Source organism: Anas acuta, chromosome 2, assembly GCF_963932015.1.
Source record: "Anas acuta chromosome 2, bAnaAcu1.1, whole genome shotgun sequence".
NCBI classification, from domain to species: domain Eukaryota; kingdom Metazoa; phylum Chordata; class Aves; order Anseriformes; family Anatidae; genus Anas; species Anas acuta.
The window spans coordinates 15087860-15093789 of NC_088980.1; the positions used below are offsets into that span (position 1 = coordinate 15087860).

General features: G+C 36.6%; 1 long non-coding RNA gene across 1 annotated transcript; it reads right to left on the minus strand.

Annotated features, from left to right (window-relative positions):
- Positions 1-1736: 1736 nt before the first annotated feature.
- On the minus strand, positions 1737-5687 carry LOC137851661 (uncharacterized). Its single transcript, XR_011093333.1, has 3 exons — positions 4879-5687; positions 3601-3746; positions 1737-1864 (listed from the first exon to the last, which is right to left on the minus strand). It is a non-coding gene; the product is annotated as an uncharacterized lncRNA (long non-coding RNA).
- Between the last annotated feature and the right edge of the window lie 243 nt (positions 5688-5930).

Consider the following 5930-nt stretch of genomic DNA (forward strand, 5'->3'; position numbering starts at 1 on the left):
AATAAACAATTTCATTTAGTGAGAACCCCAGAAACAGCAGAAGCCATTGTCTGAAGCAGTGGGTAATATGGCAAAACTTGATAAAAACTGCTACCTGTGGTTTGAGAGGTTGACTAGCAGGGATAAAAGGCTGATGTGGCAAGCTATGGATAGGTGTTTCAGAAGAGGAAGTGAATATAAAAAGCCATCAGAGTGAGTTAGTCATAGACATAGCCAAAGAAAATGGAGAAAACATTGCTTTGTCTTGAAACTAGGTAGAAAGATAGGCTAGGGATTTCTCTGTGGAAGAGTGGCTATTTATAGCTAGTGAGCTCCAGCAAAGAGCATGTTGTGTGTAGCTTTTTAAAACAAGGAGGATGCACCAAAGAGTATAGAAAAATATAGAATATAGAAGTTTTCCTTCCTTTGTTCCTTGTAATAGAAATCAAGGCTACTGGCGTTTGGATAAATTCTTGCACCAGAAGGGTTTACATCCTTACAGCTTTGATCTTACACCATGCATTTGTCTGATACTCTTAAACTGATCAACAGATAATGACAACAGTCTTGTACTTCATACTTATGTATAAGAAAATTTTCATCATACTTGTATCTTTGGTTAGGCTTCATTCCTCCTTTTAACGTAATTACAGAAAATATTTTTATTCCTGCACAAGGTTCGATCTGACCAAAGGCTAATGAGAATCCAAATACTGGATGAGGGCTGGATATAGCAGACTCCAATTTTGGTGATACCTACAGGATATATCTAACATCCAGGTATATTCAGCTTAGAGATGCTTCCACTCACCTCCTGGAAAGCTCAGAAGAGGATAATGAGTCTGCTTGATTCGTCAGTTTTCCTTTCCAATATCTTCTCCTGCAAAGCTTCCTAGATGTGTACTGGTCCAAGCAATCACTTAATGTGCCGCAGCCTATTCCCATATCTGTTATATTTGTAAGCTAGACCTGGGATGTCTTATTTCACTGGAATTTTTTATTTTATTTTATTTTATTTTATTTTTGGGGGGGGAGGGGGAAAATAGGGAGGGAGGGGAGAGGGCATGCTGTTGTCCTTATTCTGGATATTAATAAATGTTAATTCTACCTCTCCTATAAAATTGTTTCTTGGCTTTCTCAAATACCAATGACAAGATAACCTGACTACTTTTTGATGACTGTTCCCATTATTATAGATTATTATATACAGACCTGCTCCCTGCAGGTCTGGGTGGCTGATCCCCAGATCAACTCAAAGGGCTTACAAACCCAATTTCCCTCCTCTGTTTGCCCAGTCTGCTCTCTTGTCCAACAGATCCCTACCTTGACAAAATATATGTGTATGGGGAAGTTAGAGGCAATGACAGAGAGGGATGCAGCAGAGGTGGTGGGGCAACCCCTAACTTCAGCATCTGGACCAGCCAAAAAATCCTTCTGGCCACTGGGTCAAACACATTGACACTCTGGATTGAAACCATGATGGATTGTTAGATAAATACTCTCACGTCTTTGTAACTTTTCTCCTTCGTAACAAACAGCTGTAGCATTAAAAGTCAGTTAGTTATTAAATCACACTGTGCAAGGGTGTATTTCTAAATATGTGACAGCTTCACATCTAAAACCATAAAGAAGAAATGAACATCAATTGAGACATTTTTAATATTTTGATTAAAAACAAAATGCAAGGAATCAAAAGAAAACAAGAAATTAGGAAAAAAAAGAAAAAAAAAAAGTAAAAAAGTTTGCTAGATGAAAATCTTCTTCCATGAAGCTGCTGCAGTCTGGAACTGTTTTTGCCTACCTCATCAGATGTCAATTTAAAATACATTCCTTGCCTCTGATCATTTCCTCTTTCTCATTTCAGTATACACAAAGAAGTCTTGCCCTGTTATTGATTGAAAAACATCATGTGCTAGGTTCATACATATATACTTTACCAATATGTTTTGAATATCAGTAGAAAATAATAATGAATCACATCCATACATGCAGATAAATACACTCTTGCCAGGATGATCAACATTTCATGACAAAAAGAAATCCTAATTCTTGAATGCTATGTTAATAAAATGGAGAGTATAGTTGCTGATTGTTCTGACATACATTCCTCATAGTTCCAGGATCTTCTAGAAGCTGCCAGGTATTCAGGGAAATGTTTGAGTCCTAAAAGTTACATGAATTATGTATCTCTCGTATGAAATTTCAGATGATCCAATATTTGTTATACCCTATTGGCTATTCATCATTTGCTATTCATTATACTTGTATTTATAAGTTTCAGTTACCCAATCAGGGAGTGCAGACAATGCGATGTGATTTGGTTGACCAGTCAAACACTTCAAATGGTGAATAGATGACACTAACAATTTGAGAACAAAAAATAGGCTGAAATCTGTTCACATAAAACTGTTCAGTGAATACTTACAAAGAACAAATGTGCTTGTAGAAATCAGGATTGTTTCCAGAATGATTCATGAACAGCAAAACGGCCAAATTAGCAACAAACACTATTTGCAATGGATAATTCAATCAGTCATAGATAAAATAGAATTCAGCAGATTCTCCTATCAGGAAATGTTGAGTAGCATTTTCCTTCGCTGCTCTACCATCAAAGCTGTCTGGAAAACATGCTCTTTTCTTGTAAACTTCGGTTTATACAAGACATTAGCAATACTTTTAATCATAATATCATTCTGAAAAATGTTGTCCTCTCTTTCTTGAGTCCCCAGGTATTTTTAGCCACATTGATTGGCAATAAACTGAGGCATGACTGCATTTGATTAAACCTGAAAATCCATGACTGCTTGAAGTAACTAAATAATCAATCAATTTTGATACTTAACTTTAGAAAGCTGGCTTTAACTATTTCTGGGAGACCCCAGAAAGATGGTGTCAGGACTGGATCTTCTCCCCTTTTGATGTCCTTAGATCATCTGTGAGATCTACAGTGATCACTGAAGTTTGTCACTGCTCTTTTTCTGTTTAGGCAGTGACACTAGTGGTATCATAATCCAGTGGGATGACTGATGGCTGAGCTGTATCATACAAATCCATACAAAGTATTGTGTGGATTTGGCAACACTTTTGGGATAATATTCTAGTAGAGGGAGTGACAATCCCTACTTTTAGCTATGTAAAATATCAGGGCCCACTCCATTTAGTCATCTAGACTCTTTCTATAGAAAGAGAAAAGTTCTACACCAAGTTGCCTGGGACAGATGATTGGCAGTGGAATGAGACTGGATGAACAGCTTTTTCCAGATGAACACGGTGAGATTCATAGGGTGGTGTTAGAAACACCAGGTGTCCCATGAGGCCTCCCAAGGCCCCTCCAGAAATCTGTGGATCTCTCCGAGGCCCTGTGACATACGTGCCAGCTCTGCACTGGTGTTCTGCATACACTGAGCTGCATATATTTGCAGTGGCTGTCTCTACACATTGCTCTAACTTTTAGATTATATAGGATGAGTTTACCACTAGTATTAAATAGCTACTCTCAAATCTCTGTGCTTACCTGTGCTTTGAGCATGTTCAATACCACTTAGATGTCATGTTCTAGATTTCCCTTGATTTTTATTTAAAACCCAAAAAGTGTCTTAGGAAATGTTATCTCTTATATACCACGGTAAGTAAGTGAGGATAATATGGAGAGATCACACATTTTCAGTTATGAGATGGTGAATTGTCTTCTTCTGCTTTAATTGTATTCACACTGTTGCCTCCTTCTATGTGTGCACCACTTTTTTCACAGAGCCCAGAAATGAAGCCTGCAGGAAAGACAGGAGAGAATGCATTTGCAATCTGTACAAGAGCTTAAGACAGGACCTGTGAATCACATATATGGCCCCATCCTGACTCCCTGCCTGCTTTGTCCTCCTTGGAGAGCAGGAAAAAGAGGATGTGATACTATTTGTCTCCCACTTGACCAATACTTTTAGGCATCCTCTCTCACTTGTTTTGGTATATATATCAAGTGTTTCTTGTTTTCCTTACCAGGTTCCCGCACCAAGCAAATAGGGGAGAAGTGTCATAAAGAGCTGATGGATCAAATATTCTCTCAATTTATTCATATACCATGTATGTTATGTACTTCCATTTCCTTGTAAACAACTCTGTCATCACTTTTATATATGGCATCAGGCTGAAAAACCTGTATTAATTGCCCCACTTCTTAAATTGTGAGAACTGCTTCTTCTGCTACCCACAGTTTAGATACATATGATTATATGAAAAATCTGCTGTATATTTCCAAATGTTCTCTTTGATGTGTATAACTGTGTTTGTTAAGTAACAAACCCGTGAAAATAGAAGGCAACAGAATGAAGTACATCAGGACAGTACTGAAAAAAATTGTTCATTTTAGCTTACAGCACTTGTCACAATGAAACCTCAACTTGAAATTCACATTTACATTTGTTTATGTATTATTTTAATACTGGAAGGCTTTAATCTTCAGTCCTGGAAATGTGGATAAATTTAACATCAATGATTTGCTCACCTACTTTATTGTGTTTCTTCCCTTTTTTAATATATCTGCAGTCTATATCCTAACCATGCAGATATCTTTCTTCTCTCTCTTTCTCTCTCAATCTCTCTCTCTCTCTTTTTAAACAGGAACATGTTGCTATTTTACAAGCCATAAAGGATTTTTTTTCCAGATTAATTAAAAAAGGCTTACAAGGCTTGTACTAGAAAAAAACAGATGGGATGGCTCTTTAAGTAGACAGTCACTCATTTACTTCAGAGCTTGAAATGAGTGGGGCTACTCAAGTGAGTCAAGTTACATAAGTAAAGAACGGTTTGGACAAAAAAATAGACTATTACAGCTAATCAAATGTTAATATTTAGAGTCCAAGGATGACCTTAGGTTACTGAATCTGGCAAGATGCTTTTACCCACCTTGAGTTGAAAAGTGTCACAGAGGAAAGCCTGAATGTTCACTGGAGAAACTTTAAAATAGAAGCATCATAACGTCTCTGAGTCACAGAGCTTTACAGAAAGCAAAGAGGTCACAGTGTGGTCATCCCCTTGAGGAAATCTGAGTAATATAAAAATTTTCTGCCCTCTGACTTGACTTCATGGGTGGCTGAGCTATTTTACCACTCAGGAAGTCTTGAACAGAAAAAATGCTGATCAGAGAACAAAAGTTGCAGCACTGTTTTCCTTCCTCATTCAGTTTCTTTCACATTTATTTTGATATTGGGGGTTTTAAACTGCATGGAATGACTTGGACGATAATTTTTACTGAAATATCCTGGAAAGAAAATCCTATCAGCCTTGTAAAACAGAAAAGGGTTTTGCTTTAAGAAATGTATATGAGGGAAGCAGAAGGTAAATTAAATTTTAGAGAAAGGAAAGAAAATGGAATAGCTCAGCCATATGTAGAAAGACATGAGTGCTCACAAATGTACATTCTTTGTGAGTGTAAAAATAATATCTAAATATATGCAAACAGATAATCTCACACAAACATTTGTATAGGGATACTAGCATAAGCATACATTTTTGCATTCCTTATACATCTTACAAAATTATATATAAACTGGCACATACCACATCATATTCATATTCATTGATCTAATTAGAAATCTTTTAGTCTAGCATCATTGTTTTTTAATCATTTCCATAGTTTATTTGTGCCAAAATATAGTGTTTCTGAGAGTAATGTAGGAACGGTCTTACTGCCTGATCGGACGCAGTATATTTCCCGAAAGAAATCACATTTGCTTTTATTTATAGTGTTTCTTCATCTCAGTGTATTCCCAAACTTACCAACAAATTTCTGGAACTATGAAATTCATTATAGGGATGTTTAAGAACAAAGTAAAGAACTTAGAAGTGCTAAACTCGTGAAGAACTTCCTAACAAAATGCACCTACAGATACACTCAAACACCTGATTGTTTTCTGGCTCCTATTCACACATTCATATGTGCTAAAGGCAAAGTATTG